The sequence below is a fragment of the Mustela nivalis genome, assembly GCF_964662115.1.
Source record: "Mustela nivalis genome assembly, chromosome: 4".
Classification (NCBI taxonomy): Eukaryota; Metazoa; Chordata; class Mammalia; order Carnivora; family Mustelidae; genus Mustela; species Mustela nivalis.
In genome coordinates, this window is record NC_139023.1 from 93,242,577 (window position 1) to 93,255,583 (window position 13,007).

The window sequence follows — 13,007 nt, forward strand, 5'->3', positions numbered from 1 at the left end:
GACTAAGTGGAATGCCCAAAGAGGAAGTAAACAGCATTGGTTGCTAGCGAAGTTGTTCGTTTAGGTGCACAGCCTGATTCGCTCCCTCCTGTACCCTGCTCGCTGATTGGTCATGTAAACGTATATAAGTGTGTAGACTTGCGGAAATAGAGAGAAGATACATCTGAACTGGGGCTTCTTGTCGTCCTTGCGGGTGGAGGGTGATAAAGTCTGTCTGGAATTTTATTAATTTTATTAATTTTTTCAAGAACAAGATCCTGGTTTCACTGTTCTATTCTATTAGTTTATTTATTTTCTGTATCATTTATTTCTGCTCTAATCTTTATTATTTTCTACTTTTGCTGGTTTTAGTCTTCATTTGCTGTTCTTTTTCTAGATCCTTTAGGCATAAGCTTAGGTTGTTTGAGATTTCTCTTGCTTCTTGATGTAGGCCTATATTGCTATAATCTTTCCTCCTAAAATCACTTTTGCTGCACCCCAATGATTTTGGACCTTTGTTTTTTCATTTTTATTTGTTTCTATGTATCTTTTTTTAATTTCTTCTTTGATTTCTTGGTTAACCCATTCATTGTTAATAGAATATTTTTTAACCTCCATGTATTTCTGGTCTTTCCACATTTTTTCTTGTGGCTGACTTCTAGTTTCATAGTGTTGTAATCAGAAAAGATGCATGGTATGGCTTCAATCTTTTTGAATTTGTTGACACATGCTTTGTAGTCCAATAAATGATCCATTTTAGAGAATGTTCAATGTGCACTTGAAAAGAATGTGTATTCTTCTGTTTTAGGATGGGATGTTCTGAGAATATCTGTTAAATCCTTCTGGTGCAGTGCGTCATTCAAAGCCACTTTCCTTGTTGATTTTTTGTTTGGATGACCTGTCCATTGATGTAAGTGGGGTGTTCAAGACCCCAACTTTTATTGTGTTACTATCGATTAGTTCCTTTATGTTTGTTACTAACTGTTTTATGTACTTAGGTGCTCCTATGCTGGGTGTGTAAATATTTATAATTTTATGTCTTCCTTTTGGATTGTTCCCTTTATTATCGAATAGTAGCCTTCTTGTCTCTTGTCACAGACTTTATTCTCTTTTTTATTTGTATATCTATTACTGGTTTTGATTTACCAATAGGTTTGTATATAACACCTCAGCATCTCTGGCATAAGCAGTCTACATTAAGTTAATGGTCACTTAAGTTTGAACTAATTCTTTACTTCCCTCCCCTCCATTTTCTAGGTATATGGTGTCATATTTTACATCTTTTTATTTTGTGAACCTTTTGACTGATTTTTACAGATATAATTATTTTTCATATTTTCATTTATGTTCTTTCCTTTCTACTCAAAGAATTCCCTTTAACATTTCTTGTAGGGCTGGCTTAGTTTTTGTCTGAAAAATTCTATTTCTCCTTCTATTTTAATGATAGGCTTGCTGGACAGAGTACCTTGGCTACAGAATTTTCCTTCTCAGCACTTTGAATATATCATGCCACTCTCTCCTGGCTTGAGAAGTTTCTGATAAAAAAAAAAAAAAATTGCTGATAACCTTATGGGTTTTCCTTTTGTATGTGACTATCTATTCTCTTTCTGCTTTTAAAATATTTTATCACTGCTTTTCACCGTTTAATGACTACATGTCTTGGTATGGACCTCCTCAGGTTGATTTTTTGAGGCAGGAATCTCTGTGCCTCTTGTATCTGGCTATCTGGTTTCTTTCCTAGATTTTTAAGGGAGTTTTCAGTTATTATTTCTTCAAATAAATTTCCTGCCCTTCTCTCTTTTCTTCTTCTGAGTTTCCTATAATGTCAATATTATTGTTTGATGGAGTCACTGAGTTTCCCTAAGACTATTCTCAATTAGCATATTTTTTCCTCTCATTTGCTCAGCTTGGTTAATTTCTATCACTCTGTGTTCCATATCATTAATTTGTCCCTTTGCTTCCTCTAGCCTGCTATTTATTTCAAGAATGTGTATTTTTTTTACTTCATTTATTGTGTTCTTCATCTCTGATTCTTTTTTGTCTCTGTTAAAGGTCTCACTGATGTCCTCCACTCTTCTCCTGTCCAGTGAGTTCTTTATGATTATTACTTTAAATTCTCTATTGACATATTAATTAGATATTAATTACAAAACAGTAATTAATTACATGTTTTGCTTAGATCTCTTACTGTGGTTTGCTCCTGTTCCTTCATTTGGGACATAGTTCTCTGACTCCTCATTTTGTCTAACTCTCCATGTCTGTCTTTGTGAGCTAGGAAAGTTATCTATGGCTCCCGCTCTTGTAGGTAGTGGTCCTATAAAGAAGAGGTCCTGTAGTACCAAGTAGTGCAGTGTCCCCTGTCCCCCAAGACCTGGAGCTTCAGGGACTGATTCCTGTGTGTGTTTTGTGTGACCTGTTGTATTCTTGCCATTTTCCCCATCAAACCAGATGTCTACAGATGTTCCCTTTGCCTATTTTGGGCAGTGTTTCATCCCTGGTGAGTGTGGGGTGTGGGGCATGTTTTAACAAGGTACACGCTAGTTGACTTGCTAAATGAAACCTGGATTTGCACTGCTAGGACCTGGTCAGCTTAAGTGGATCTTCAGAGTTTATGTAGGTGAGGTATACACTGTTAATTTGGTGTACCTCAGGCTTCTGCAGTCCCCATCTTAGCTCCAAGATCAAGGTTGACAAAAGGTGCAGGTAGGGAGATGTAGTGCTGGCAAGTTTTGCAGCAGTCTTCTGGGGGAAGGAGGCCCCATAGCACTGGCATTGAGGCTGGGAAGGGCAGATCTGCAGAAGCTGGGGGAGGAGCCAGGGCTTGGTGCAAGCTAGTTAGGGGAGTGTTGGTACTGTGCTGGTTCCTGCAGGTGACTATGTGTTTCTTCTGGTGCATGGGGGAGCAAAATGGTGCTTGCCAGCTTTTTGATCCTGGAGGGGTCTATTTGAGGTCTCTCTCTGTGACATGCTCTGTGATGAGTAAATAATTTTTCTTCCTGTGCACCCCAGCCATTTTTCAAACTGATGGTTCTACACTGTACCTCCTCAGTCAAGCTTGTTGTGTTGTGTCTTTAAAGGCAGCAACTCTGGTTCCTAACACCTTTAAGGCTCTCCCAGAGCCCATCCCACTGATTTTTAGAATTCTAGGCTTTGAGTCTGGCTGGTTGTTAGAACTTATGATTTTTGAAAATCATTTCAAAGCCAAATGTTATGGGGGTTCATCTCCCCTGCATGGGGTCTCAAATGTGATTATCTGTTCCTTGCTCTTCATTGAGTTCCTGGCTCCCTCCTGTCCACTGAAAGCCAAAGTCTGTTTAGGTCTCAAATCATCTCTGCCTTTCCTCCCATTTTTAGTGTGGCCTCTTCTATACTTTTGATTGTGGAGTTTATTCTGCCAATCTTTGGATCATTTCTTGGGTTATGTCTCTTTGTGCAATTGTTATCTAATTATATCCCTGAAATGAGGTGAGCTTACAGTCCTTGTACTCTGCCATCTTCCCCTCTTGAATATTCTATAGTTTAAAACAATTTCCTTCAGATGATACTGTTTTTTATCTTTCCCAACTTGAGTCCATAATCTTATTCTTATTCTTTGGCTTTAAGTCATAGTATGTCTCCAGTTCTGTGCTGCTACTTTATTCTTCTTTTCCCCAAACATTTTAAATTTCTTTTACAACTACTGCCTGCTTTAGGATCAAAATCAATCAAATCAAGACCTTGTTCACTCTTCATCATTTCTGACGTATGCCTATTCCACTGAGATACTGGGTCTTGTTTCAGACTAAACCTTCTTTTATCCACCTCCTTTTCATGTTCTTTTTATGAAGAAGAGGAATTTTTAAAGTATGAACCTACCTGTATCTTATAAGTCAAGAAGAGATAATTTTATTGTTAGAAATAATGACCTACAAATAACTGCTTCTCTTCCAACTGTTTTCCAGTGCATAATACTCATCTTATTTTCCTTCAACAACACTGGTTAAGCGTTCACAGTCTCTTTGTTTTTCTTTCATCTTACAGTGCCCCAACCCAGGCTCTGGACCCATTATCTTTTCTTTTGTACTCATACTCTTGTGATTTCATGTAGTCACATGGTTATATAAGTGTCACTCAAATTTTCTACAGCTCAAAACTCTAAACTTGAATTTCCTTTAAATTCTAGATTTGGATACCGTATGCCTACTCAACATCTCCACTGGAATAGCTAATAGGTATCCCAAACTTAATATGTACAAAAACAAGTTTCTGAACACCTGAAAACCATTCCTTCCACACCTTTATAGACCTTGAAATGATTGCTTCTCGTGACTCTCACATCAAGAAATTCTTGGAGTCTTGCTGTTTGGAAATAGACAAAGAAGATAAGAAACTCCTTACAAGTAGAATACTACACGTGAAAATGTAAAAAGAATATCTTCTGAATTCTTTGGATGATGGTTAAGGGAAATTGAGGCTGTTAATTATGTAACATGACCAAAGAACCACTGTAAAGGTTGAAATAGGAAGTCTAAAATTCAACAAGTCAATTCAATACTTTACACCAGAAAAATAAGAAGGAAAAAAATTACTGATATGATGGAATATGTTGAGATTTACATTTATATTAGAGAATGTGTAGAATTAGACCATGAAAAAATAAAAGTATAAAAATGAAACAAAGCCAAATATTAATATTGGACAAAAGTAGTTGCATAGAAAAAAATATGTGATAATAATCTTTTTATAAATAAACATGATCAGAATAATAAAATAATCAGAATAATAAAAACCAGGAATACCAATTTAAAATGAATACAATTGTAACTGAAAGAAAGATCAAGGGGCCTGTAAGTACATAGAGTAGGCAGAAGGGAAAAAGCAAGAACATTAAATCATTATCAACCAAAATACAATGGAAACAGAAAATGTCTAGCATAGATTAAGAGATAAATATCATTAGAAATAAAGAGTTAAATAGCTAAAAAAAAAAAAAAAAAAAAAAAACAGCTAAAATGATTGCAATTTGATTCTGGTGAATAAGACTACCACAGCAAGGAAAGTAATTGTGTAATCGAATTCTTCTTAAATTATGAGTCTTTTATGATGATTTAACCCATAAACCCATGTACAAATATTATTTTGATCTAAACAAAACACTATTTTTTTGAACTTTTTTTATTGTATTTGTCAGAGAGAGAGAGAAAGACAGCACAAGCAAGAAAAGAGGTAGGCAGAGGGAGAAGTAGGGAGCCTGATGTGGGACTCAATCCCAGGATTCTGGGATCATGACCTGAACCAAAGGTAGATGCTTAACCAACTGAGCCACCCAGGTGTCCCTAAACAAAACATTTTTTAAAAGACATATATGTATATATATATTTCATATATATATTTATATATATATATATATATATATATATATATATACTTCAAATGAAGAAAATGAATGAAGAATGTTAAAATAAACATCATAATTTAGAATAAAGAAATGGCCAAGCACTGTTTCACTAAAAAAAGATAAAATCAACAAATTAGCTGGATTCACCAAGGAAACAAAAGAACTCAAATAATGAAATCACAAATGAAAGAGATACAACCGATACCACAGAAATACAACAAAAAGTCACCAGATACTATTATGGTGTCTCTGCCAATTAGATAACCTAGAAGAAATGGATAAACTCCTAAAAACATACAAACTACCAAGACTGAACCATGAAGAAACATAAAATCTGAACGGAGTGATCAATATTAAGGAAACTAAATTAGTAATAAAAATCTCCCAAGGAACAGAAGTCCAGGAAAAAAATAGATTCATTAATGAATTCCACTAAACACTCAAAGAATAATTAATAACTGATCCTTCTCAAACTCATCCAAAAAATGGAAAAGGAGAGAATGTTTCCAAACTCGTTTTACAAGCCCAGCATTACCATGATACCAAAAGCAGAGAAGGATACCACAAGAGAAAAAAATTAAAAACAGAGGCAAGGGTGAGGGGTGTGAGTAAAATGGATGAAGGGGGTTAAAAGGTACAAACGTCTTCTCATAAAACAAGTCAAGGGATATAACGTACAGCATGATGACTAGAGTTAATAACATTGATTCACATATTTGGACATCCCTGATGAACATAGATGCTAAAATCCTCAACAAAAAATTAGCGTACTAAATTCAAGAACACATTAAAAAGATCACACACCATGATCAAATGGAATTTATCAAAAGGATGCAAGGTTGGTTCAACATCTGCAAATCAATCACTGTGATGTATCACTTAACAAAATGAAGGATAAAAATCACTCAATCATCTCATTAGACACAGAAAAAGCACTGGACAAAATTTAGCATCCATTTATGACAAAAATTCTATACAAAGCAGATATAGAGGAAATATGCCTCAATATTATAAAGGCCATATATGACAATCACATAGCTAACATCATACTCAACACTAAAAAGTTGAAAGCTTTCCTCTAAGATCAGGAACAAGACAAGGATGTCTACTCTTATTTATCACTTTTATTCAAGATAGAATTGGAAGTCTTAGCCAGAGCAATTAGGAAGAAAAAGAAAAAATGCATCCAAATTGTAAAGGAAGTAGATCTGTCACCATTTGCAGATGTCACAATACTGTATATAGAAAACCCTAATCACTCTATCATAAAACTACTAGAATAAATAAATAAATTTAGTAAAGTTGCAGGATACAAAGTCAATATAAAAAATCTATTACATTCCTATGCACTAATAATAAACTATCAGACAGAGAACTTAACAAAACAATTCCATCTACAATTGCCTCAAAAATGATGAAATACTTAGGAATAAAGGAATAAATGTAATCAAAGAGATAAAGACCTATACACTGAGAACACTAATAAATTGATAAGATAAGTTGAGGTCACAAATAAATGAAAAGCTATCCCATACTCATGGGATTGGAATAATTAATATTGTTGAATTGTCCATGCTGCCCAAAGAAATCTACAGATTCAATGTAACCCCTATCAAAATTCCAAAGTTTTTTTTATAAATAGAACAAGTAATAATAAAGTTTGAATGGATCCATAAAAGACTCTGAATAGCCAAAGCAATCTTGAAAAAGATTTTGGCTAATTGTGAATGGCATTACAAAGCTATAGTAATCAAAACAGTATGGTATTAGGATAAAAGCACTCACACAGACCAATGGAACAGAATGGAAAGCCCAGAAATAGATCCACATGTATATGGTCAATTAATTTATGACAAAGCAGTCAAGAATGTACAAGAGCTATTATTGAAAAGACAAGAAATAGCAGATGTTGTAAAGATGTAGAGAAAAACAAACTCTTGTGTACTGTCAGTGGAAATGTAAATTAGTGTAGCTACAATAGAAAACAGAATGGTGGTTCCTCAAAAAATTAAGAATAGAACTATCTTATAATCCAGCAGTTCCACTTCTTGGTACTTATTTGAGGAAACTAAAACACTAACTCAAAAAGATATATGCACCCCCATGTTTACTACAACATTCAGTATAATAGCAAAGATATGGAAACAATCTAAGTGTCCATCAAATGAATGAATAAAAGAAAATTTGGTATGTATGTATATGGAATGTGTATGGAATATTGTTCAGCCATAAATAATAATTAAACCTTGCCACTTGGTCAAGGACATGAATGGTCATTGAGGATAATTTTTCCAAATAAAATAAAAAAGAAAAAGACAAATACCATATGATCCCACTGGTAGGTAAATCTGAAAACAAAAAACAAACAAAAAAAACTCAAAAATAAACAAACAAAAATAAGCTCATAGATTTTGGTGTCTGCCAGAGGCAAGGGTGAGGGGTGTGAGTAAAATGGATGAAGGGGGTTAAAAGGTACAAACGTCTGATCATAAAACAAGTCATAGGGATATAATGTACAGCATGATGACTAGAGTTAATAACATTGATTCACATATTTGGACATTGCTAAGAAAGTAAAATTTAAAAATCCTCTTCATAAAAAGAAAGAATTATGTAACTATGGTAGGGACAGACGTTAACCATATTTAATGTGGTGATCATTTTGTAACATTGATACAAATATCACATTATGTTCTACATCTGAAATTAATTATAATTTATATGTCAATTTAAATAATGACTATAAGTAGAAATTAGTTAAAAATAAATAAATGTAATAGAGTTGATTAATGAATCAAGGGCTGGAAGTTTCAAAATGTTAAAGTACTTTTCATAATGACCTAATTTTGCTCCCTCCTCAATCCCTATAAAACTACAACATTGAATTACCTTAAAAAGGCATAAATGCAAAAAGATAGGGTAAATGGGTGGAAAAGAAAAATAAATCATGGAGACTGTTAAATGGATGAGACAGAACCACTAAATCTAAATCCTAAGATAAAAAACTGAAAACTAGTCTGATTTTTACATCTGAGAATTTAAGCCAAAGGATGTGATGGGGGAGATGACAGACTGATTTTTTTTTTTTTTTGATGGCAGACTGATTTAAAATGGGAAGTTTAAAAAAAAAAAAAAACTCTTAAAAAACAGGTAGATTTCTCAATCCTGTACCATGCTATATTGATGGACAACTATCACTGCAATCTTCAACAGTAAACTGGAGGTTTATTATTTTAGGAACATAAAACAGCATCTGTGGGCTGGGGAGAGAGTTATAGTTAATGGCTCTGGGGATATACCACAAACATAGGAATAAAATAAGCACATACATGTGGGATGCTAAGCTGTTCATCTTTTGCCTAACTTTTCTGAAACTTTAAGAGAAACATTAGTAATAAAAATAATCACCCAAAAGTATAGCCAGTTTTCTGAAAGAAACTTCGGTATAAAAAGATAAAGACCAAAAGATACAGGAAAAAATTTTGGAGGAAGTGGAGAATATTCAAGAAGAACCGTATGCTTCACTATCCCTCCCCACCCCACAAAAAACTACCATTAATATTTGGTGAAATGTAATAAGTCAGCTGTAATTTACAGCTATCAAATTATAGAATGTTTTTAATAATAATTAAAAAATAACAACCTTTGAGAAAATTGGTAATAGAAACAAACATATAAAGGTAAGAAATAGATTTCAGGAAATCTCACAGAATGTAGAACAAAATAACAGAGACAAAAAACAAAATAGAAGACAAATACCAAAAAATTTATAGTCTAGTCCACTTGAAATAAGTCAGAAAAATCCAAGGAAGGCTTACTTAAGAAACTGATAGAATGACTGATGTGAATTAATGCATCAAAAGAATTTCAGATAAATAGGGGAGTTAACTGTTAAAATAGTGGTAAGTACACAACAAATCTAAGCACATGAAAAAACAAGACAAATTAAACAAGAAACGCAAAAAAAAAAAAAAAAAAGACCCCACAACTGTATATTCCATCTCAGTATATCACATAGTCAAAGTAACATAAATTTAAAAACATTCTTATTTGAAGGATGGATGAACAATGGGTGAAAGTGTGGGGGGGGGGAGTGTAGGGGGACTTGTTGAGAGTAGTGAATTAAATCCTCATATTCCAGAGTTGAAAACGAGCAAATTATGATTAAAAATGAAAAATCAAGACTAACAATACAAGAGTATATAGAGAAAAGAAATAAAAGAGGGAAAGTTGTTCTTTTGGGGGTAGGCAAAGGAAGTAAGAAAATGTAAACTACCATTTGCCCTAAAATGCTTGCAGTATTAATCAAATATTTAAATTACATGCAAGCATAATTTTATTTTAAAATTTAAAATTATAAAGTTTAAAACACTGGGGTAGTATTTCAAATGATGATTTCAAATTCTGACAGCATCTTTGCATTTTATAGTGTTTAAAAGAATATATTCCATTTTCACACTTGAATAGTTTTATTATTTTAACTTTAATTACAATGACTATTTTATTTAGAGTGGCAGATTGAAAAATATTTTTCATCTGTTTGTGAAAAGGTATGTTTTTTACATTAGAATGTAAATTGCTGATGTTACTAAACACACTGCTGTCTTCTATGGACATTTTCTTGAGGGAGGTAGGGAGGTATCAAGGCTCTTCATAAAGGAAACAATGCACTGATTGACACATTTTTCTCTACCTTTTAATATAACACATATGTAATTTTTTCAATATATCTTATTTTTTACCATCCACATATCTGTAGATAGCCAATGTTTTAAATCCCTGAAATTAGAAATATTCACTAGTGTATCTTTAAATGGTTATCTATCCTTTATTATTTTCCCTGTGCTGTTTACTAATCCCTTTGACTCTGCAGATTCACATCTCTGGTTCAGGAAATGTTCTTTTATATTAATTCCCACAACCTCAGATTTTAACTAAAATGTCTTAATCTCAAAGAATTTTTTCCCATCTATTCTGCAAATTATTTTCTCATTCAAGTTCATACCTCAGCCTCATTACATAATTCTTTATGTCAGTTCCTTATTGTTTCCTTTTTAACACTGTCATGGACATGTCCATTTGTACTCTTCATCTGTTCACATAAGGTATTACTTTATATCAGGCCCAGAATTGTGATTTTTATATAGAACTAGATGTTTTAAATTCTAGTTTAAGTTGTGTTTAGGATATGTAATTTCCTCTGAGGTTTATCTTGGTCAAGAGGAAATATTTTCCTGCTGAATACATTGTAAAGAGAGAGTGGGAAACACAAAGATGATTATGATTATATGCCAAAGTAGCCGTTAGACACATAAACTAGGTGGTTTCAGCATATTAAATGTCTCAATAGAGTTTAAGTCATTGATCATATAATTTGTTTTTATTTCTTTAAATACAAAGCACTTAGTCATTTTAAATAGACTAATGGAAATAAACTCTACAGCCCAGATCACCTAAAAAATAGATCTTATTTCTAGTACTAAAGTACCGAGTAGTATAATATCCCCACTGATTTGTTTGTTGTGCCTGGGAATTACAATATGGAGTAGTCTGCTTTCTCATTAGGAAGAACATAAGCTTTTGCATTTCTTCTGAAGTGACTGAAGCTCTATGATGTAGTCATAAAAATGTAGTATTGGGGAGCACCTGGGTGGCTCAGTCAGTAGAGCATCCAACTCTTGATCTCAGGGTGGTGAGTGCAGGCCCCATATGGGGCATGGAGCCTACTTAAAAAAAAATTTAGTTTTCGTTTCTGATACCAAAAAACCAAACCAAAACAAAACAAAAAACTGAAGCAACTTAGTTAAGATTAAACAAATATAATTTTTAAAAATACAAATAAAAGACTCCTTAAATATTACACAAAATAATTCTAGAGTATAACTGTCCCATGATTATATCTCATGAGTTCCAATTGTTCAAAATAGTGTTTACAAACATAAACTATGGGGGTATCAGCATATTCAAATATATCAGTAGAGTTTAAATCGACGTTTTTTTTTTTTAATTGCCTTTCCAGGCTTTTTTTATTAAAATGTTTTTACACATGGTAGATGGCAAAATTAATGAGATGTATGAATAATGGCCAACTCATTTCTAAAAAAAATTATTTATTTATTTATGAGAAAGAAAGTGTACAAATGGGGGTAGGGGCCAAGGGAGAGGGAGAGAAACAAACTCTCCACTGAGCATGGAGCCTGATACTGGGCTCTAGCTCACCACCCTGAGATCATGACCTGAGCCAAAATCAAGGGCTGGAGGCTTAACTGACTGAGCCACCCATGTGCCCCAAGCCAACTCATTTTTTTAAGATAAAAGGTACTGAAAAATAAACAGGCATCACCAAAGCTGAACAACTATTTTCCTAAAACAACAGCTGTGATAACTATTTTACTTGAGTTCATAGAATATATTATTTTATTCTAGTTTCAAACATGGTTACCAAAAAAAAAAAATGTTCCCATGTTCCCAACTCAACTACAAATTGCCCTTAATAACTAGTGTGTTGGAGCAATAACCAAATCACTATTTAGCTTCCAGGAAAAAAATAAAAAAGACTATTAGAAATACATATGCATATATGGAGAGGTTATAACTATAAAGATAATCAGTTAATAAATGCAGCATTTTAAAATTAAAGAAAAACAATAAAACTGCAATGATACATAAATCGTTTCTTTTTAAGCAGGTAGTAATAATAATAACTAGCCAAAAATAAGGCCTTTCTGGTGGTTTTTGCTTGTATATTATTAACATCTATTCCTGTAAGTTAAGCATTTCTGAAATTTTTATAGTAAAAACGAAGGCACACAATGTTTCAGTTGAACAAATAGACTCAACATGTCAATATGATGCATTTTTTTTTAATTTTTTATTTTTTATAAACATGTATTTTTATCCCCAGGGGTACAGGTCGGTGAGTCAGCACTCACCAAAGCACATACCCTCCCCAATGTCCATAACCCCACCCCCCCTTCTCCCAACCTCCCTCCCCCCAGCAACCCTCAGTTTGTTTTGACTCTTAATATGATGCATTTTTAAAGAAAATAATTATTTTTTGAGAAATATATAACAATTTTAAATAATTTGAACCTACAGAAATGAAATTAATAAAAGTATGCATAAATCCCAGAATTCTTAATTTTTTTGAGGGGGTGGACATATGGATGTTCAATTGTCCTAACACCATTGTTGAAAAGACTATCCTTCTTCCACTGAACTGCCGTTACACATTTGTCAAAACTCATTTGGAAGTTCTCCCCATTAGATCTCTTTGGCAGTACCCTGGCAGGAGATTCAGAGCACAGCCAGACTGAGATCTTTGTCCCACCAGTTTGGAGATGGAATATCATCTCCCTCCTTTGGACATGGACACCAGGGAGGGAAATTAGGGTACTTCCTGCTTCTGTCAGGCTGCAGATCGATGGTTTCCTGGGGAAGTGTGTTTGGTAGTTTCCATTGGTTGAAGAAGGATAAGTATTGGCAAAAAGGGTTTTGGTTGTTAGGCTATCCTTTTTTAGTCCTTTGATCAAGAACAGGCTTTTCTTGAAGCTTTTTTTGTCTGTGTCCTGTTGGTAGTTCCTGATTTCTGCAGCACTCTCTGCAACATACAGGCAGCAATAAAGAATCCCACGGAATTTTGTATTACTGT